This window comes from Centroberyx gerrardi, chromosome 4 (assembly GCF_048128805.1).
Source record: "Centroberyx gerrardi isolate f3 chromosome 4, fCenGer3.hap1.cur.20231027, whole genome shotgun sequence".
In the NCBI taxonomy this organism is placed as follows: Eukaryota; Metazoa; Chordata; class Actinopteri; order Beryciformes; family Berycidae; genus Centroberyx; species Centroberyx gerrardi.
This window is the reverse complement of record NC_136000.1, coordinates 8835066-8858546: the sequence shown is the minus strand read 5'-3', so window position 1 is coordinate 8858546 and position 23481 is coordinate 8835066. Positions and strand designations below refer to the sequence as shown.

General features: G+C 41.4%; 1 protein-coding gene across 2 annotated transcripts in view; it reads right to left on the bottom strand.

The window, feature by feature from the left end:
- The window catches only part of peak1 (pseudopodium-enriched atypical kinase 1), a 120165-nt gene that overhangs the window by 59579 nt on the left and 37105 nt on the right, over positions 1 to 23481 (bottom strand). Inside the window, exon 3 of one of the 2 annotated variants that reach the window (XM_078282954.1) lies at positions 22407 to 22462. The gene's annotated coding sequence lies outside the window, so the exon portion shown is untranslated. Of the gene's footprint in view, positions 1 to 3421; positions 3554 to 22406; positions 22463 to 23481 lie in introns of those variants that run through there. The other variant, XM_078282955.1, reaches the window with a different exon arrangement.

Below are 23481 nucleotides of genomic sequence, written 5' to 3'. Positions count from 1 at the left end.
GCAGAACTGTCCTTTGACTGAGCCCAGAGACCTCTCCAATCTTCTAAAATATAATCAAACCACAGTCTAATGGATAGAAAATACCCATTTTGTTCAGGAATAAAAACAATATCACAAACCACCACTTAAAAAATTAGGTGCAAAACCATTTTTTTTGCCTTCATGCCTCCAGAAAGATTTAGGGTTTGTGAGGAAAGCCCCTTTTATATAAGTCCTGTGGTTTTGCTTCAGTTCGGTTTGTTGAATATTGTAGTCTGTGGTACAGAGAAGCACAACGTTCTCACAACGACAGAGCTCATTGGGAGAACTCAGACAAAATAAGCATTTCAAAAAAGCTTAGCTCAGTGGCAGAGCTGACGCCACACACACACACACACACACACACACACACACACACTCACACACTCACTCAGGGAAAATATCACTATCAGCTGTGAATTACACTTAAGTCACAAGTCAATCCCATTGACAGCTTCATGAATATGTACGTACATCCCAGTCGTCAGAATGGCTGTTACGCTTGGCTCTCCATATCATCTGTATCGTTGCTCTCTGTCATTCTGCTCTACCTTGTCCTTGTCTCCATAACAACCATCTCCAAACTGCTCTGCATTCTCAGTGACAGGCTGAGAGCTGCTGGTGGAGAGGGGCTTCATGCTGAAAACTACCACTGTTGCTCTTCATTCAGGGAATAGATACATGCAGAGAGGTGGGACTACGAGGGAAAAATCACATCAGTCATAGAAATTGTACTTGTGAGAAACTTTAATTAACCAAATGTCATTGTGCACGAATCTCAATTTCTGTACTACTTCTAACGTGCATTTGCAGTGGACTAAACTGCAATGCAAAATATCAATATCAGGCCTTCATATGCCAATAATGTGCACTTATGAGTCAGACCCTTAATACAACCTATATCACCAACAATAACTTTAACCAGTCAAGTTAGTTTGTGTGTTTATAGGACAGTGAGTCGTCCAGTAAAGTGTGCCTGTGCGTATGTGTGCATGTACCAAAAATACAGGAGTGAATGAAGATGTCGCTGTCACATAAAGTATGTAAGAACATGTGTGCGTGTGTGTGTGTGTGTGTGTGTGTGTGTGTGAGAACTTTCAACAGTGACTGGCCAACCAACGGGCCATTTGTGTTATTTCACACTTTTGCTCCATCACCTGAACTTGAAGAAACAGCAGAGAAACAAGTCTAGCCCGTTCTGCTACATGCTGATCTGTGCCACAAATCTGCTCCACTGGGCTCTGACATTTATTTGACTGCATATTCTTAAGGCTTAATGCTTTTCAAAACCAATGCCGCCAACAGTGCAGCTGGGATAGTTGCAAATCATGACTCATCATAATTTATCATAGGCCCGGGGAATGATTCGGCACATTATCCATATTTACAGCTGTGTCTTGGCACCTCCCATTCATCATAACAAACCTGTGGGGGATTCAGCAAGCGTGACATTAGGATTCTGTTAGAGGAGTTTGCTAGGGCATTTCTGAGACAGGCATCGGTTAGGGAGGTTATTTGAAGAGTTTCATGCCAAAATGAGATATCCCCCATTTGAGTTTCATTCCAAGATGAGACATCCACCCAATGACAAAAGTGACACCAGCTCTAACAAAATGATTGATGGCATAAATTAAAAACGGATTACAGTATGGCACATTTTAAAGGGACAGTAGGTGACTTAACCCTTTGGTTCACAAAATGACATTTTTTCTCCAGACTGGATCCTCTATATTTTAGAAACATTGAATAATGACCCTGTGGTAATGATATAGCCTAGTAATGATAAAACTGTATGTACAAAATAGATATGTAGCATTTTGGAACAAAGACTTTTGATAGAGTAGGCAAATCCCATTGCTGCCTGCACTTTGAGTGCCATTAACATAAATTCTCTTAGTCTCTAGTTGAAGATAGTTGTAGCCTATATCATGAAGAATGAGTCATTTGTTAAAAGCCCAGTCTTTGTCTTTGCATTATGGCGCCCCCTGTTAAAATGCGGTGCCCCACTACTCGGTTTGTTTACTTAGTGGTTCACTGGCATGGAGACTTTATAGGCTTCTGTGGGCTACTGTATATTTTCAGGCTGCATTTTTAATTACATTTCACTTGGCAAGCTCAATATCTTGGTCAAAGACAAAGTGAGGTAATTGTCTTACTCTATTATGTGTAAGCTAATGAGGCTAGCAATTGGCTAATATTAGCTGACTATTATACCAGGGTTTTTCCTGCATAGAGAATTGTTTGGCAGCTGCCAAATCGTAACTGGTGAGCGCCAAAGCCACCAGAATGAAGAAAAAACAAAAGAATTTGATGCTGTAAAATGTGATTTAGAACAGTTTTCAATTACATTTTCCCATGCTCTAGTTTTGTTGTTATAGAGTACTCTGACCAGTGGTGCACTGGTGCGCTACAGTGAAAGCAACAAGCGGCTTTCAGCAAGATGCACAAAACTACTCAAACTACCGCTTCAAAACGACATGTGAGCAAGACAAAAATGTTACCCAACTTTGGGCCAAAGTTAAGTAGCAGACTCATCTGCCAAATAATGTTCTTACTCCAAGAGGAAATGATTGTTATCAGCTAACTGGTAGGCAAGCCAGGTCTGTTTCCTAAATACCTACACAGAGCCTGTGTGTGTGTGTGTGTGTGTGTGTGTGTGTGTGTGTGTGTGTGTGTGTGTGTGTGTGTCAGAGTGAGAGACAGAGAGAGAGATAGAGAGAGAGACTGGTGAGCCAACAGCCTGTAACTCTCAGGTCTGAATTATGAGCCTGTAAAGCCTAAGTCAGACCACAAGACTGTTCAAGTCTTGCCCAACTAGGGCAGTTCAGACTTAATGACTGGTCTGTTGCTGTCTGGTCGGGAAGCTGTTCACACTGCACAATGGGACACAGATGGGCATCACACAGGAAGACGAGGCATCACACACTGGCCGATTCTGTCATTCAGTGGCCAATCGGTGGCCCCAAATAACAAGGGTCCAAGTTCTTGGTATAGAGGATCGATTGATCGCATTAACTGGCCCGCACCACCTAAGCCCTTTTCTGAGCCAGGAAAAACCCTGTATACTCCCATCTGGTTAGCACTAGTTTTGTGAAACAAATATAACAAACAGCTAATTAAACATAATTTACCTCCTCAGCATACAACATCAAGTCCAAGTCTTTAGGCTACGTTTCAAACTTTGTCTCTATTCAGTTTGTGTTGGCACAGACAGAGTGACTCAATGGAACGCCAACTGTCCCACCATGTGTCTTAGGCGCAATGAATTATGTTCTTTTTTAGGATTTTTTTTAGGAAAAGACAGTGGAAAATGACTCATTGTTTATTTGTTTATGATGCAGAGTGTACAAAAGTTAAGGCGACAGACCAGTATATTTTGTCATTTGATTATATGAAGATGTACTTTTTGGCGTCAATGGGTAGCGGCTCCACACCAGATGTGGATTTTGGCGAGACTTCCGCTTTACCTCCCTATTTGGATCCAAACATATAAAAAGCCCGCCTCCTCACCAATGAACACTCTGGAAAAATGGCATCATCATTCCTAGAGGATCCTGTAGCCTTTATAAAATAAGATAAAATAAAATAAGCTTTATTGCAAAAAATCGATTTACAAAATCAGATATGAACAAAACATTGTATTCAAATGAATCAACCAAGTAATAAAAAGAACTATAGGGGGATACTATTGAATTAACAGACAGTAACTCAATGTTTGTAGCATTTCTAGGCCATTTTCCCACACAAACAGGGCTTCAATCAAATAACAGATAGCTTATTGGCTATAGTTCTCAATAACGAATGAAATTTACTGCTGCATATTAAGTGTGGAAATTCTTTCATAGGATTCCCAAGAGTGATTTGTGCAATAGACTTTCACAGCTCCACAGCTCTGTGCAGATGAGGCAGACTTTGTGAATAGAAAATCTTTCCACAGCCCCAATGTGATGACACAATACTGTATCAATGAAAAGATCACTGCGCCTTAATGACAGGGCAGTGATAACCTTTACACTACCTGCAATTTTCTCTACCAGAAATCCTCTCTAGCCTTGGCAGCAGCAACAGTTTTTACATATTTATTCATTTTAATAGTCCGCTCTTCTTGAGAGGACAGCATAAATGTTAGAAATCCATTCTTCATTCTTTCCCAACCTTCCCACATTTACAGTCTACTTAACGTGTTGATATGGCCAGCAGCATATGTGTACATAACCTCACAATTATTATAGTCTACTGTATTGCTCTTATTGTTTTATTATTTTATTTTTCGGATATTTTTTATTGATGATTTTTATATTTTTGTTGTGTGCTTATATTTTATTTGTTTTTGCTGCTGCAACAACCTCATTTCCCAATAAAGTTCAATAAAGTTTCATCAAAGTTTATCTTAAATACGCTGCTCTGGATCTGTCCATGTTGCATATGATTGGATGTTTATTACAAACCCTGCCCCTTTTATGTGAACACACTCATAGCTGGATATAGCTGAAGTAGCTTGATAACCTTTGTGAGACCAGTTGGCCTGGATTGCCATTGTATTGTATTGTTTGGTTTTGTGAAGCCAGCTATTTCGAAGATACCCTATGTTGAACTTGCTTTGTGACACAGGACCCAGGCTTGAATGTCTTGGTGTATCACATCACTCAAAATAAACCTAAACCTAAAGTGGCTATTCATTTACCTGGGTGGCCATCAAAATATAATCAATATATGGGAAATATGACTAACACAGTCCTGTATTTTGTCATGATAGGCTAATAAAGTTTTAAAACGCTTATTTTCCATGTCGGCTACAACTGAGACTCTTCAAGAACAAATGGTAATAATCATACAGCAACTTCATTTTCATTTTATTTGTTTTACTTTGGTTTAGTTTAACTAAAAACAGCTTTCAAATGGCTATAGCAGTTTCGCCATTTGTCTCCAGAGTTGGCAGGGGGAAGGTTTCCCATTGGTTTGTTTCCCAGTCCATTTGCTTTGTCCCGCCCCACCCTCAGTTCACTGTGTCCCATGTGGGTGAAATGGGAAGCTAAGGCTAGCTAAGACCATGCCAATCAAGACCCCAGCTTGAAAGTCACCCTGGATTATTAGTATAGGTTGCAATAAAACATCTCAACACCTTGCTGGAGCTGTTCTTACCCATTTATTTAAGGATTTTGCCAGACCTTTCTCCTGGCACTGACACAGTGCTATAACAAATCAAATGACACATGTAGTCTAGGCATGCAAGAATAAGTAAGGTCACACACCAGAAAAGCTTTAAGGAAAGACTAGGCTTTTGCAATCTTGGGTTGGGGCCACAGGCATCGTCAGGCTTAATCCTGCTTATTGGGCTAATCAAATCCAAGTTTCACATCAGGCCTTCAATTCAATTACAAGTCAATTGACGGATCCCAGGTTAAATCACAATCTAAATGCAAACCCATTGTCCAGTGGCATGCTTGAATGGATAGAAATGAAGACAGAATTGACCCACAGCTACCCCCCTGCAGAGGGATGAACATTGATTGGACTGAGAATAAGCACTAAACACAGACACACAAACATGTTCTCTCTCTGGCAAGGCCTAAAAGCATTAGCTACTGGACAGATGCAGGCACTGTTTTTTTCTGCTCAGAGCTGAGTAGAAAGAAATGTGTTGGGGAAGGGGGAGGAGGGGGGTGGGGAGGGGGCATCCAATATACACAAAGCAAAAATAGGCACAGATAACCCACAAATCAAGTTGTATTAACTTGACTATACTCCAAACACTGCTGAGCGTGTTGGAGTTTTTCCAAGGAAATTGGATCAAGCAAATGCGAAGAAAAAAATTACCAAATCAATCATTCCCCTCCCCGATAGGGAGCATTTCTTCTCTCTTTCTCTCTCAGGTTCTATTATTACAGACAGTTAAAATCCTGTAAAAAATATCCTTTTATTATAGCGGGAATTTCCACACAGACTCCAAAGATTGCATTTAAAATATGGAGAAAAGAGAGAGAGGGAGTCAGGGAGTAAACAACAGTCCCTGTAAGAAGATAAACCTCCTCTTCTAAACACTTTCCTTAAGCAGAGCTAACGGCTTCAGCACAAATCCAATATCCAAATGTGTATAAGCAGGAGCAAAAGAAGCAAAGGCTTGTACAAAAAAACAAAGCCAAATAGTTAGAAAAACTCACACGAACATTTATCTTTCTCGCGGAATGGCAAAGTTGCACTTATAGGTCAAAAACTGTGTCAGAGAGCAGAGAAAGATGTGTTTTTGTGGGATGACACCATCCCTTGGTGGCCCCCCGACACTGACTGTGAGTAACAGAGCCGCAGCTTCGCCAACGTAAACAAGGCGCTCGTTAACATGCGAGCCAGCCTGTCCAAAGCCACACATCCTGCTTAATTAGAGGGTATCCCGTCGGTGCCGAAAGTCCCCTCTCCGCACACTTGACATTCCTAACAGGGGAGCCGAAGATGGTACATGCACTCGTCTGTCACACCCTCCCCTCTGCTCCTCTCCGAGTTCAGTTCATCTACTCTATCTACCCCTATACACACCCTTTTGTCTCTGGATCTCTTTAGTCCTGTGTGATCATGCTGTCCGTCTGTGTTTCTGAGCCTGTCAGTATGCTACAAAGCCTCTGCCATACTGAGCAGCCAGCAACAGTTGTTGAAGACTTGAAGAGGAGCAGGAAGAGGAGGAGGGGGAAGAGGAGGAGGGGGGGGGGGGGGGGGGTATTAAAAAAAACAAAAGAGCGTGGCTAACTACTTACGAGGCAGTAGCATGTATCCGATCGGTGGCCAAGCAGACGAGCAGGGTAGAGAGCCACATGACAAATGTATTCAGGATGGAGCTGGAGCATGAATGAGAGACAGGGAGGGAGGGAGGAAGAGCTTGAGCACTACACGAGGAGGGAGGGAGGGAGGGAACAAGTGGGAGAGTGGTAGATGGTGAGGAAGCCAAAACATAACCGGGGGAGAGAGAAGCAGGAAAGGAGTGTGGGAAAGATGGAGGGAAGTAGGGTAGGAAGGAGGGAGGGGGGAAAAAAAAGCAAAGTACAAGAGGGAATCTAATAGACTTGGCTTCTCACCATTTAAAGGAGAGAGAGAGGGAGATAGAGAGAGTGCGAGAAAAAGAAAAGCCTAAAGCCTAAAGAAAGAACAGAGAATGAGCGAGAGAAAGAGAGAGAGAGAGAGAGAGAGAGAGAGTAATAGACTTGGCCTTTCCCCTCTCTTTAGCGGCAGCCGTCCATGCTCAGTCCCATGTGCGACCAGCTCCTCTAACCAGCACATCAATAACACAGTCACGACAACAAAGCCCATTACAGACTCCTCATGGTGAACAGAGACAGCATAAAAAGGGGAGAAAAGAAATTAGAGGATGAGTTGGAGTCGAATGCTCTGAGCAGGACTGAACTCCCAGGGAGATGTATCAGTTTCATGATGCCTCTTAACGATGCATTTTGCAGCAAGGGTCAGAGCCTAGCAGCTGTCAACTGCCTATACAGATGGACTTGAGCACAGTCGAGCTCCAGTCTGCTTAGTGCAAATTTAGGGCTTAAAATCAGGGCTCGGCAGTAACGGTTGCCCGGTTGCCTTTGGCAACCAGATTTGGGCCACTGTCAACCATTTCTTGATGTCTGGTTGCCCCTGTTGGCAACCACTTTTCATGTGTAAAAAGAAAATAAATCCTCACAAAGACAAAAAAAGTTGCTGGGGTTACATTGTGTTCATGTGCAGTTAACAAATTTGTAACACTTGAACTTTCTGTAGCTAGCTTGTTATTAGCTAAAAGCATGCTGGTTTGCTAGTATCACTAGGGTAATGTTGAACTTGAGTTGTGTAGCTTCCTGCTCCTGTGCTCCGTGAGAATTGTTTTTTTTTGTCTCTCTATTCACTGCCATTGTGTGGCTGAACAGGTGTCAAAATCCCTCTTCTAGCAAATAAACAAATGCAAACAAAGCAGATTCTGACAATATATATAAAAAAAACTAGTACTGTCGCTCAATTGTGGATAAGTGAATTGCTTTCTTTATGTTTATTAAACCTTTCAGTTTAAACAAGTGTAACACTGAAATCCGATCGGAGGAAACTTATGCCGATGGAAGAAGAAGAAAATAGTATGTTTACATAGATGGGTTTAGATAGGTGAAAAAGTGGGAGAGAGGCTTTGACAAAGCAGATTCTGCCAATATATGAAAAAAACTAGTCTCTTTTTTTTTTTTCCGCCTGAATACAACCAAAAAGAAATTTGTGGTATGTTTTTGTAATCTGGTTAAATGTTATATCACCGTTTCTTTAGGCTATTGAAATATGGAATATAATTACATAAAACATAATCCATTAAAATATGGCAGCCATATTGTACATTTTGGGAACCAAAAGCTGAGGCCTGGTTGCCAGCCTGGCAACCACTTCTAAAAGTTAGCGTCAGGCCCTGCAGATGTTACAGTAGCCGAATGGTTTGTAAAGCAAACTTGTGTCCACAATCTAGCCAGAGACAGTGTTCTCCCTTCCCTAAACAACGACTGTCAAAGTGCAAGGCATGAACCAGTGGAGCAACCCAGTGGCAAGATGTACAGGACTTTTGTTGTACTGGGAATTTGCCACATGTGAGTGTTTGAATGTGTGTAACCCTCCTTTCCCCTGCAATTAAACCTGCTGGCTGTAGCTGCAGATAAAAAATGTGTGCAACCCTGCTTATCCCTGAAATTACACCCCCTGGCTGTAGTTCTAGATTAAAAAAAAAAAAACAGAAAAAAAATGAAAAATGTAACTCACCAGCTTGTAGCAAACTGAAAACCCACTTCTTAATGGCCCAGGATGAGCTAAAATGTATTCTCAGAATCACTGGCACAACTGAGATAACAACATGCAGATCCAAACCCGACTTAAGGGCTCATTTATTTTGTCTACCCCAGAGCTGTCTGTCCATTTTTCAGGAGGAAAGTATGCCTCAATGCCTAATACACACACCTCTCTAACAGGGCTGGAGCTGTAAAAAAAAAAAAAAAAAAGCCAGTATGTAAACAAAACTTTCAGACAGCTATTAGAAATGTTACTGTTACCGAAATGTTACCATTTTGTGGAGAATGGCAAAGAACTTCCAGTGACTTGTACTTTTATACCAGCAATCATTCTGTCACAGCAAGTGTCACATTCACATTGTGGATACTTCATATTAGAATGAAACTCTTCATATGTTATGATATTGGCTCTGATTCAGACCAAGAACTTTAAAAGATTCTGTTATTCAAGGGTAAAATTAAACTTATTTCTCTGGAATATTTTCTTCAAAACTACCATAGCCTGAAGTGCATTAGTTCCATGGACCTTGTCCATTTTCCCAAGTTCATAAACCACTTAAGTATGTCATCAATAGATGCATTTATTAGAAACTTCACTTCTAGGTCAAGAAAACTGATTATCAATTCACTCTTTGGCAGCGCAGGGTAGCATATCTTTCCAACTGTAGGCACTTCTTCCAAGAACCTTAATTTGGTCTAAGTGGAACAGCTATGGTATGTGACAGCTCACTGTACTGTACCGTTCATGCCAATCAACCAAAGCATCTATTATACATCAAAGCATTCATTCAGCTAATGCAAGAGACAGCCATAAGAGATCACTCTTATGTGTATGCATTCGGTCCAAAAGCTAGCAATTATGCAAAACGCCTGCCAAATGTGCAGAAAGAGCAGATAAAATATGGATGAGAGTTTTTTTTCCTTTTTGCTTTCAAAGCAAGGCAAATATGCCCAATGGTATGGATCTATACAGGGCAGGCATTCACTTAATAATGTAGTATTGTTGAGAAGTGTTTGTGTTGTGTTTATCATTTCATAGCATGTCAATTATATGTTGCAGTGTGAGATATTGTACAAAGCTAAGGATACTGGTAAATCTTTTGGACTTGCAGAACAAGACAAAGAACCAAATAGGCCAAATTATAACTGGCTAGAAATATCTAGAGTTGCAGCTAGTTGGTTTTGCTGAATACTACAAGTCTCAAGCACCTCTGTCCTTTTGTGTGTGACTGACATGTAGTTGCCAAGGCAAACAATTGCATTCCCAGCCCACACAAGCATCTTCAAGAGGATATAATATCTTTGATATGGCTAACAGTCTTCAAGGCCAGAACATGTCTGCAGTTCAGATAACCTGTTTAGCATCGCCCAACCCAAACAAAGCCCATCACAGTTTCCACAGCTAACATGCCTAGTTTCCACAGTTGCCTCCTTAGTTCCTCACTCTTGCTAGACTTGCAGAACATTTGTCAAATTAGTTGGGAACATTGAGTGACTGTTTTACAACCAAAACAAATCTGAGGCATTTTTTTTGGAGAAGGCCTCTTAGCATTTATATGGCATTTCTCGGGATGAGGAGTGAGACAGTTGATGACTACCAGCATTTTCCAGTGTTTAGTCTTGGTAGCAAAGCGGTAGTAAATTAGTTAAAAGGGGCCATTTCCTATTGACCACAAAGGTAGCATGCATGCAGATGTCAGAGCAGTTGGCAGATGATGTGGAGAGGCCTGTGTGGCCCAATCATCTGTGCTGACATCTGGACCATATGCCTTCCACACTGAGGGGCCAGGGGCCAGGTTCAGAATGAAAACAGGGCACTGGGGGTGGAAGTACCTCCAAGGACCCACAAGGGCATTGACTGTAAAAAGAGAAGCAAGGCTGGTAGGCAGTTCTATAAATAGCAAGAGCACTGCATCAACTGTACGCCTTTTTTTTTTTAACAAGGGATTACGATGTGCCTGAGAATTAAGTCATCACTGAAAAATGTATATTCTGGCATGTGCTTAACCATGTGATGAATAAACTCTGTAAACTTCACAAAAGACAAAAAAACACAGAGGGGAGTAGGAGGAGATGTAGGCAAACTAAAGCCATGCCATTTCTTAGACCCACAGTTCCCAAGGCTGCTCTCTGGAGGGATGGTGTGGAGAATGAGGAAGAGGAAGGAGAAGAATAAAGTCGGGGATGAGGGGGAGGCAGGAGGATGAAAGCGAGGTGGGGGAGGAGGGAGGGTGAGGCATGGGGTTGCCGGTAATTAGCCATCCGCATGCCCTCACAAAACGGCAAAGAGATAGCTGATCCAAGCAGGCGGTTCCTGGGAGATGGATTAGAATAACACAGGGGCCTTTGTAGCCTTTGTAGCCGCTGATGCTCCTCTGTCTCGGAGATCAGCTTGAAGCATAGCTCCATGAAAATGCTACTGATCTGATCGCTCCACGTGACTGTGGGAGACAATAATAATGGAATATACTGTACTATGGCCAAGGTCGAACTGCGTATTCTATGCAGATGATCCAATGGGTTGCACAGGCTTACAGACACTTGATAATGTTGTTCATTAGAAGGGAAACACTGCTTGCCATGAAAATAAGACTTTAACATACACAGCGTAATAGCGACTTAAATTAATATCAGTAAGCTTATATGGCTCTGTAAGGATGATGAAAGGAAATAAGGGTGGCTGATGCAGTTTTCCCTAACAATGGATCTTGTTAATGTTCTGAAATCCACTTACTGAAATGGTCCAAAACAGCCATTCTTATTAGGGTTTACGACATCTCTGGTGTATTATAATTCACACAACCCGCAGCAAAAACAACCCGATAACGAGGTGCTAGAACAATTCAGAACAATTTTTAACACGCAGAGGTTGCATGAGTTTTGATTCTTCAGTAAATTTTGACTCCCCTTGTGTCACCTTGTGAGTCAACTGTTACAAATCGTCTGTGACCACACTTAATGTCGGACGGCTTCCAAGAAAAATGCCTGTGGTTAGACACCATTATGTACGGCCAACCTGCCATTTAGGTTTACCGCCTCTCATCTGTGTATGTGAGCTGCATGTTTGTATGAGAGGCACTCCTCTTGGTAGAAACACTACTATCACAAACACACAGACACACACACTGAATCCTCATCCAAACAGCTGTTTTTCATCACCGTCTTCAGACAAAAGCTGGCAAATCTCCTGATTGTTCATCCTCATCTACCCCTCCGTTTATCTGGGAGACTGAGACAATCGCTCACTCCCATTTCCATTTTCCCAACTCGGAGTGATAGGAAACATGGCAGGATCATCCATCCCTCTGTCCTTCAGCAGCTGCCCTACTTGCAGGTGGGAGGACTCAAGTAATCGCAGCTTTGTCACCATAATGACTTCCTTTTAAATGTTGTGTCCACAGTGACAGAGTGAGTGAGGGATACGAGTCTCGCACCATTCTTCTTCTTCCAAAGGTGTTTCAGTCAGAATCTCAATGACGGTCTTTTTTCACTGAGCTCTGGGTTCATATCAGTCAATTTTAACGACATTATTAAAGTACACGCAGCGGTAGGTTATCACTCACCTATTTCAATGACTCATGAAATGAGAGAGAGAAAGAGAGAGAGAGAGAGAGAGAGAGAGAGAGAGAGTGAGTGTGAGTAAGAAAATAATCACTGCCCTTGTATTTCTGTCAAATCTCATGATTTAATGGGATCGGTGGATCCGGGTCACATATCCGAACTCGGTGAAAATTCAGGAGTTCCACAAACTGATGAGGTGTGGGGTGCAGTTATAGATTGCCATTTCCCATTGCATTACAGTCCTGTCAATCATGACTGCTGTGGGATTGGAGGGTTCGGTGCCGTGCCCACTGTGCCTAACAGCATGCTGGGTGGAAAAACAGCTCTAAATGCCTGGGTATGAGTGATAGCAGTGCTCTTTTGTTATTCTTCTTGGGCCCCTACACACATTCTCCCGAGCAATTCCAGCATCAAAGAATTTGTTTCCTACTTATCAGTGAAAGCATGCAGAACTTATAGCTTTCTGATCACGCCTCCAGTAAGCGTGACATAACAACGGGGCCAGTATAAGCTCCAGCATCTATGGAGAAATGGCAGCATGTCCTGGTAATCTATCTCCATCCCCGGTGGAGAGAAGGGGATGAAGAAGCAGTTGAGCTCCTTGGCTCACTCCAGCCCCTAGCTGATGCTTTTCTTTTTCGACCTTGCCAGCAGACCAGTGGGGACGGTGACAACGGTCCTGTTCTGAGCCCATCCAGAGCCACTCGAGATAAGGAGCCGGTCCAGGAGGGAAACGTTCCCTGTCCAACAGCACAGGACGGCGGGGACGAGATAAGGCAGGGCCACTCAGAAATCAGCAAAAAGAAGTCTGCGTTCCAAGAAAATAAATATTTTTGGAAGGAGACTGTTTTTTGTATTATGCATTCTAATCTCAGTGACACCGCCGCTTTCTCAAATTTGTAAACAAAAAAGGGAATGAAAAAGAAGTCTCAAATTCAACTATACTCCAAGGCAGAAGTGTAGGCCTTTGGCAGGTACTGAGAGTTTGAGACGAGGCCTTGAGGCCATTCTGTGCTTTTCTTATTTAGTGGAAATGTCTTTAAAAAACTCCCACACCACAAAGCCATTCCACGTCTTACTCTCTCCCTCACTCACTCTCAATATTGCTGTCAGTGAATAGCATTCTCTGCCTTTTCAATCTGCCCTCCTTCCTCAGCTTCACAGCAAATAATTATTAACAGGATCAAAGCATGTGAAAGGGCTTCTGCTTCAGTGTGGTTGAGCTCGGGGAGGCGGGTGGCTGAAACCGATAATAGGAAAGCGCTGTATTGTTTTTTGTCCTGCATATGCAGCACTACAGTATCTCCGGGCTCTGTAACTAATACTGGTGGAAACGAGAAACAGTCCGCAGTACTCTAAGGAAAATTTAATTCTCCTGGTCCTTTTATGAGATCAAAGTTATCTATCTGCTAGATTTCTGCACCATCAGAACTATTATATCATCTGAAGCAGCTGACATCTATGACTAAGGGGAAGCCATTAGCTGTTTCATACTCATAAAGCAATCAAACTGAAGACTGAATAAAATATCAGTTGAGAGAGGCAATATAAAAAAGAGGAGGCTGAGGAAAATGGCCATATAAAAATGGCCACAAAAGACATGGAAACCAAAGGTCACATGTTTGATCCCTGCAACAGCCAATGTCTGTCCCTCAACAGCAGTGTGTCCTGAAAGTGCCTGAGCAAAGCACCAAACCCCTACCTGCTCAATCACTGAATCACTGTAAGAACCATGACATCATGTACTAATTATAGGGAAAATGGAACAAGAGTTAATTTGGTGGAGTTGATAATTACCTGGGAATTATTTCTTTAGTAGTTTCCCAGAAAGAACCATAAAATGATGTAGTAGTTATATAGAAAATGGAAGGTGGACGCTCCTGGACAGACATTGCTTCATCAAGGGCTTCAGAAATACTTATGGGAAAAAATAGATACAGTACTACATTTCGGTTGTATACTCACTATACTTTATGAGAGCTTCAACTAATAACGACAAAGCAGGAGATGGGAATAGATTTCACCGTGGCATCATTAAGTCAGGACTGACAGTTACATGCCATCACATAGTACAGGAGGGGCATGACCACAAGGCAGCAGGGACTAATTTAAAAATGCAGTAATAGACAACAGTTTCAGTGAAGCTCTGTGTATGGGGATGACGGGTCATCTGTATGCAGCTGTGCTCCATCTCTGTAAACAACAACTCAACTCTCCACTGTAGCATAGCCTACAGGGTGTTTTGCCCAATGGTCAATGTGTCAGCTGAACAGGCAAAAACTGTTTATGTCTGTCTTCCTGTGAGGTTATAAATTATAGGTGAGTAAATAATTCAACAAATACCCCAAATAATTTCTTCCTCTAATCTCCTTATGAGTGAATAATGACTTGGGTTACCAAATTGACCTCTGCCGTTGCCCAATAATTAGTTAATAATTTTGTTTAATCTTTCCAGAAAACTCTTTTAGAATTTAATAGTTTCTTATCGACTCCACAAAGCTGACCTCCATTTTCTATATAACTGCTACATAATTTCATGGTTCTTTCTTAGAAACTCCTAAAGAAATTACCAGATACTTATCAACTCCTCCAATTAAACACAAGTTACACTTCCTCCATTTTCCCTTTAATTAGTACATAATGTCATGGTTCCTTCCAGAAAACTTCCTAAGAAATTCAGTTAGATATCAACTCCTTTCTAGGAAATTATTAGTAAATAGCGGACCGTGGATTTTCGGTGGCAAAATGCAGTTGGACCGCTGAATTTTTGAGAGGTGTTGGCCAAGGCACATCAAGATGAATGCTCTCTGGTTTCATGTCTTTTTTTTTTCATATATATCCCACAGTGCTAAGTCTGCAAAAATGTCAACACCCACTCTTCTCAGTTTGGACAGATAGGACGAGGTGGAGAAAATGAGTGATGGGTCGGATGGAGTACGCTGTCAACGAGGCCACAGTATTTGGGCACCTGGTCCTTTTCTTTCTGCTTCATTTTGAGGGTGGAGCTGCATGGAAACAAGGATTAAAATATAATCAGATGGAAAGATTAATACATGTGCCTCTCCTTACTTGCTTCCAAATCGCGAAAATCCCAGTCCAGAGCAAAGTGTGGCGTTACTATGGTTTCAATGAGCCTACTTTAACTTACTGTTGGTGAATTCTTATTTAGTCTACAGTGTGTGTAAGGAGGCTGTAAGAAGGCTGCTTTGCATATAATGTCCTTTTGATGAAGTGGAATTTGTCACAAACGTTCCTATGGTATGGAATCCCAAAATGAAAAATTGCTTTTCAAGTCTTAAGTACAGCATATCAGACCTCTCTGAAATTGCAAATGTATGTGTATGTGTGTGTGTGTGTGCGCGCGTGTGTGTGTGTGTGTAGTAAAGCTTGCAGGGGATGTGGACCAGCACAGGACGCAGGGTCAGGTCAGGCTTGATGGAAACCTTTTCTCTGGCCACTGTCAGATTCCCCTTGTTGAATGGACCTATGTGCTCCTACTATACTGCACCACACCGCTATAAGAAACCTGGCAAATTCAACATATTATTGTCACTGCTCCCTGACTGACCCAGTTACATACACACATGCAATTTGGGTGTATGCCTTTATTCAAAGCACCTTACAGTACCATAAGTGGATTCATTTTTTAGCATGAATGACCCCATTGGGAATTCTGAGCTATACAGGACTAGGACCAGTTGCCCCATGCGCTAGCCAATACCCTTGTCTGTGTGTTTGTGAGCGTTAAACCTAGTCCTGTAATCAAGCTAAAAGGCTGGTGACACCTAAACCCATCGTCCAGCGCCCACATACATCAGCATGACAAGGTGACAGATGCAGTTCACTCAGTGAATGGCCTGTTTGTAAAAGCAGGGGGAGCATGATGAAATGCTTTCTCGGATAAGATTTTAGAGCAAAGCATGTGAGTGACGCTTGGAAGGGCTTTGATTCAATCACAGGCTGCTGCTTTATTCACTAGTCAAGAGGGACGAGATAGTATCGGCCCAGGGTTTCAGAGGTGCGTCCTGGAAGAGACGGTACGAATCTTTGAAGATACCTGACTTTGTTGGTTGCTGTTCAATGACAAATACACACAGGCATACACACAGTCATGCCCCTACTCTTCACTGAACAGTCATTAAAGGGAAAGTTTCATTCTATAGCCTAGTTGTCTTTAAATAGTGTCAACAATAATGTCAAGCCTGCCTTGAAACACAGCCTGACCTCATGGTAAATTGCAGAGATTTCTTGTCAAAATCATGAATCTATAAAAAAAACAAAAGCAGTCATTATCTAAGGATACCTTCTTTAATGTACTTTGATATTTTACTTGAGCAGACATTTGTCACATCATTTTTCCGTTTCCCTTAACATGGATTGTTAGAACTCTCATTAAAACTATTCCAAACCTTTATTAATATCAAGGGGAGGTTTTTCAGCACCGCTCTGCTTCACACTCAAACTGTTACACACATTCACACCTTGCAGCTGCCCAGTACAACAGCAGCCTTCTATACTGTCGGCCAATGAGCAGATCCACTGGAGCAATTGGGGGTTCAGTACAATTCACTTTCCCCTCTAAGATTGTCCCAGCCAGTTCAGGATTCAAACCTGCAACCTAATGGTCTAACCTCTAAGCTACTGCTACCCCATAGCACAACTATTGTCGCACGATTAAAAAATACACTAAAATTCAAAATCGAAACTATCCCTTTTAACAATAACACAAAGCATTGGGTTCTAACAGAGGCAGATGGAGGCAGATTGTGAGCATACAACATTAGAGGTTGTCAATACCTTCTACGCTGCTGGGAGAGACAGGGAGGATGGGACACAGCTGTTTGATTGGTCTGCCTCAAATGCATTTTTGTGCATTGATTTCTGTAAGTGCTCTATAAAAGCAATCATGAAAACCTGTCATACAAGCAATTTTCCAGATGTCAAAAAAAAACAACACACGACAAAGTCACAACATCCAACTCATCCCGTGTATAGCCGTCCTCAAATGTTCACCTCCAAACAAAACTCATGCCAACTGCCGACAGTGCTATGGAGGCTGTGAAAATATCCTCCCAGAATACATAAAGAGCGTGTCTGGCTCCATTACTAACACCATCATGGGGTAAAGCATACACATTCATTACTGTATGTGATGAGATCTCAGTGCTACCGTTTATCTAAAGTGACCTTTTTCCAGTTATATTTGAAATAATAAGATGTGACTGACATTTTAATGATCAGATGATTTTGCAGCGTGTACAGGGGGTTTTCGAAAATGCAATCACCCAAGAAGGGCAAAAAAGTGATTGCTTTGGAAAGAAATGAAGAAATGGATAAGAGCAGGAGTGCGACGGTCGTAATTCTGGCATGCTTGAACAGACTTCATTGACTATGGAGGAGCCTCACATTTTACATCTTGGTGATACTACAGGTTTGTGTCTTTGGTTTATGGCTCAATGAGAGAGGTGTTATTGTTAATAAATATTAACTGGTTTGTCCTAGACTGCAGGAATAAATTCTTAGGAATTCTTAGGTTGAGTGCTATTACAATTTACAGTCTCAACTGCTTCTTTATTTCAACTGTTTATTTCAAAGCCAATGCAATAGTGTCTTGAGTATACAGTATTTTCTTGAACCATGTAAAATAAAAGCATTCAGCTTTCACAGGGAAGTTTCCCCTGATGAAATACATATGGGACGAGCAATTCATTTTTCTTCTCCCAAACCGAAGATTGATATTGCATTACATCACAAGTATAATATGTCACCATTGTGCATAATTCACAATTTAACTCTAGACAAGCCGCTGTGCTTTCACCCCCCGAGAGCAGAGCAATGATTTAAGATGAATATTTCACATGGCCATTGGATCCTATTAAATAGTAACAACTACAGAATCGCCAATCCCCCCACTTTAGGGGCGAAAGCTAGTATTATAGAGCTACAGTTACAGATCAGCCTTGACACATTTCACTGAGCCAGAGGAAGGCATCGTGTCGTAAAATATTCAGGAGAGGGGGATATTTGATAGCTTAGCCCCGGTAGAGAACATAAAGTGGTGAGGGTGATGAAATGGAGCAATATCAGTCTGTGACCATAAAATACTGAGTCACAGCTTAAGCATGCACACATGTGGAAGGGCTTCCCACGGCCATAGTTGTCCTATGACAGTGGTTTCCAAAAATGGGGTCTTTGAGGAGACTCCAAAGGGTCCTGGGCAGAATGAGGAATAGTTTGAATAGTTTAATTTCATTATTATGCATAGTTTGACCCCATTCACTCTCTCCACTGTTGTCTCCCCAACAGTGTGAGTTATGCAATTCTAGACTGAATGAACTGAATTAATCACACAACCTAAAATTGTCACAGATGCAAGGGTTGCTGGGACAGAATCTTATCAAATGAAATCTTATCTTATTTAATGAGTGTTGTAATTCTTAACTTGAACAGGTTTTGAAACCCCTGCCCTATAACCTGGGCAGTCCCAGGTTCAATCCCCCATGAGACGACGCATCCACCCTGTTGTAGTGTCCCTGAGCAAGACACTCAATCCCTATCAGCTCCAGAAATGCATTGCAGTTTTGTAGATGGACATAGGTTAAAGTTTGGACTCAATTTCCCTGACAGTCATTTCTACAAAAGTCCACAAAGCAAGCGCTGAACTACAGAGAATTGTCAAAGTTAAGGCTTTAATCAACTAGATGAGTTATGTGTCAGTTGTTTTCAATATAATCTTTCCATTCACCTATTAATACCCTCAGTGGAAACATGACCAGTGACCCGAAACCTGTGTATATTGCTCTGAAAAAGCAAAGTCTTTGAGATATTACAATGGTTAAATGTCACAATACTGCAAGATGGATAAGCTGGAACAAGTCTGATCAGCAGTTTTCCAGGCGAAACAGTCAGTAAAAGGTCAACATTAGGTCATGAATGAATGAATGCAAAATATGCGTTCAGACCTGCAAACAGCCATAGAGGAGAAAGCCATAAGTGAGCGAGAGCATCATAATGAATTCTATGCATAACACATCAATATTATAAATGGGCTATTATTATCGAGACTTGCCGTGCACCAGCTCTTGCCTCTGCATACAAATCCAACACCAACTGTGCAACACTAACCATGCAAGGATACAGTCTTCAGTGAGAATAATTTCTGATCTTTCTGTTTTTATTCTTTGTTTTTTTTTTTGTTTTCTGCAATCTGCTGACATCTTTTAATGGTTGATTGACCAGGGCTCGACATTGCCACTTGCCCGTTGGCCTGATGGTGTTTTATCAGAGCTCCGGGCCAGTAAATATTGATTTTTAGTGGTCCGCTTGGCCAGTGATCAGAAAATATATTTTGTCGGCTGTGAAATCATATGACAGAATGGCTTGTCAGGAAATGCTTCCCTCTTTACGATCAAGCATGTAGCATGTAAATTCGATGTCTTATGTAACAAATTCGCCCACACATTTTGCCTCAGCTGTAAAGAAAACTGTTATGATAATGTGCATTTTGAGAAGATATAAATTATATGAATAATATCACTGTGTCATATAAATCATACACATACATACATCTGACTTATATGGCATTTTTCAGTGAAATGTAATAGTCATGAATGGAAAAACATGCATTAATTTATTATTACGCATTATTGATAGGCTAATATAGAGTTGCTATCATGAGTAGCAGTCTTAACTCTGTTTAGAGGATAGAGGGAGGATAGATGTGCAAAACAGCAGTGCCTAAAACTCATTAATAATGATCAGAGTAAACATAGTCATAACAGCAGTGCTGTCATTACTCAGTTGTTTTATGGCATGTCTGATTACAGTTTAGACTTGTCTGAATGAGAACACATTATGTCAAAGTGGCAGCATCAAAATGTACTGATAGACTAACAGTCAGTGGTTCCAGTATTTGGGCAAGTATCTGTGACCACATCTAACCCAGATGGCTAGTGGAAAAGTGACCTGAATGTCAGACCCTACTCACCAAAATAAAGAATGAACTTGTGGGCCAGCATAAAATCACTCATTGAGTAAAATAACTCTAGTTACTAGTAACTCAGTGTGAAGAAACACTAACATTGGCAGGATTGAGGGCTCCATTCCTACTTGGCCTGCCCATGATAAAAAGGTATGCAATCATAGTACTGTTAGACATTTTGCAGAGGATTTAACAAATAAGCCATTTCGTGGACACTTACATCCAATTTCTTTCCTGGCGATTAGCATACCGGTTTCAAGAGATTATGTAATTTCAAACACCTGATCTGTGCATCGCTTCCTCCCTACATTCACCGCACAACAATAACCGTCATCATCAGAAGACATAAAAGCCATGATCTTGCTCAGATTCTCCACTTCTCTTGATCCCCAGAATTTCTCATTTTAGCAGATTAGTTGAGCATTCTGTTCCTTCGCCAGCTGTAAACATTTCAAAGAGGAGTTTGGGTGCTGCATTCATTGGAATTTAATATCCCCTTTGGATCGACTTGCATGGCGAGGGCACATTCTAGAGAGAAATGAATACCCAAAGCAAAGACATCGAGATCTCACTGGCAACAGTTCCAAGATAGGGAGAGGTGAACGGAGGAAGGAGGAGCGGTGACAGGAAAGAGAGAAGAGAGCCATGATTGTCGAGTACAGAGTGTGGTATGCACTGTGCACAGCCTCCTCATGTTGGCTGCCTGCTCCTGGCTGATTGCAGCAGGTTTCAGTGGGGCCTCCTTAGACAAAATATAAGATAAGAACCTGTGAAGGGCCCTCTGTTGCGAAAGAGAAAGAGGGAGAATGAGAGAGAGAAAGAGACAGAGTGAGAGAGAGAGAGAGAGAAAGAGAGAGAGACAGAGAGAAAGTAGGAAGACAAAGAATGGGAAGTGTGGAAAAGTAGATTCTCTCTCCCTCTCTCTCCCATCTCCATGGTAGACTGCTTAACATATGCTATCTATTGGCTATCTATTGAGAAAAGGGAAAACTAACTAGGCATAGTGCATACATCATTTAAAAACATAGCAGGGCTGGGAAGTAATAGATTACCGAATTAGAGTAAGCTGAGTGACCTAAAAAACGGTAACTAATCTGCTACGCACTGAAGGATAACACAGTAATGTCATTTTAGCTACTTTTAAAATAGGTGATTACTTGTTGGATTACAAATATGTGTTTGAAGCAAAAAAGGACATTTGATTGTGAGATTACAGACACGAGCATCACTTTGCACATCTTGAAATAATGAATAATTACAGTTGGTAGATGATAAAAAAACAGTGCTGTTCAAATTACATGGATTTCTGAAACATCTCTGCTGCTGCCTTGATTTCTGGGTAGGATGTCAAAAAGCTGAGTCTACCTTTGACATTCAAATACTATTGTATATTTAATCCATAGGAGGGAGAGGGAATGACAGGTACGGGGAAAACCAGTGAGCCTGCATGTCAGTGTCATTATGTCACTTTCTAAATACCCATTAAAAAGTCACATGGCTGTCTTCGAGCAGAACACCTCGACCGTCATGATGAGGGCTATAGATGTGATGACTGAGTCATCACAAGGCACAGCGAGACATCAAAATCCATCAGCGCTGCTCCCAATGCATAGAAATGAAATCATTAGAACAGTAAGCCAAGGCTATCCCCACTGCATTTTACAGCCTCATGTCGCTCAATTCTATTTATAGGATTTCAGGCCCAAATTAGCTCATTGAAGTAGAATTCCTAATATTCACCGGGTGCCATATAATGAGGAAAGTCACTGGAAGCTCAGCTGTGGATCACCATGAAAGCAGGATTATGAATTTGAGAAGCACTGCAAATAGTCTAAAAGAATAGTGTGGAAAGTGAAATGGGGTTTTGGATAATAGGGCTTGCTGAAGAGGAGCTTGGTGAGGAAGTTGCTGCTAGGCGTTTTAATGAGTTTGCGTCGCGTCTGTCATGAAGTAAGACAATCCTATTAGGAAAATTCAACAACTTCTGCTCTTTTGAATGTCCCCTCATTAGTTTCAGCAACTTGAAATGTGCACTAACAGCCATTATAGGAGGATGAGGAACTCACCAGTCCACGCTAAAATAATATTCCTCTCTGGGAAGACGGTGAAGCCACGGTGGATCCTGGGAAGATGAAAGGAGAAATGTTCAGGTTCAACTGCACAATCACATGACAGATTCAGTTAAGACTGAAATGCATCACTATTACACATTATATTACATGTATTACAAAATATTGTAAGATAAACAGTTCTTCGATTCACAGCATTATAAAAGTTGAAAGTGAAAATAAATGGTGAAACACTGAATATCATCAGGTGCTGTAAATACGAGATAATGACACAGTCGCTTCGCATCAGGTCTTATTTTGCAATAATGACCTGCTGGCTATACGTTTATTACACAGCTACTTACCAATGGCATTAACCATTTGACACAAAATAATTGATTTAAAATGATTTAAAGTAACTGACAAGCTTTCGCCCCAGAAAAAAAAAATAAATTCTTCTTTTGCTCCGTGTTGTTTTCTCTTCTTTACCAGGGACTGTTCAATTTCAGGCCAGGTATCAAAATTGTCATGTACTCTGAATAAATTAAAAGTAATATTGGAAAGATCCTCCATGTTGTTAGGCTTGTGAAGTGTTTGTCTGCAGCCACGATAGTCAAACCAGAGACAGCGTTTTTGCAGTTCATAAACCAGCTCAAGGCGTTGCGATTTAACTGAAACAATGGCAATGCAAAAATATAGTATTTTTGATCATTTCTGTTGCAGTTTCGCGGAGTAATATGACTAACGGTCAGAAATAAGAGACCTCAGAATGTGTTCACTGACACATTGACGTTCCAAAAAGTTGAGATATTTTTATCTCAGTGCGCTATGGTCGCGGTCGGAAAAAAAGGCGCACACATCGCTCTCGCGTCTGCAGCGCGCCCACATTGAAAATAATGGATTTGCACGCGGAAAAGACGCGGCATGTGAACCGGCCCTAAGATAAGATTGCACTTTATTGAAAAATAAATAAAATGAGGAATAAGATCATACATATTGTAAGCATTGCAAATTGCTGGCAAAACATCAAGGTATAAACGGCGTGCAAATTCTGCATTAGGAAGCCTGTGAAAGCCTTGCCAGAAATGCCTGG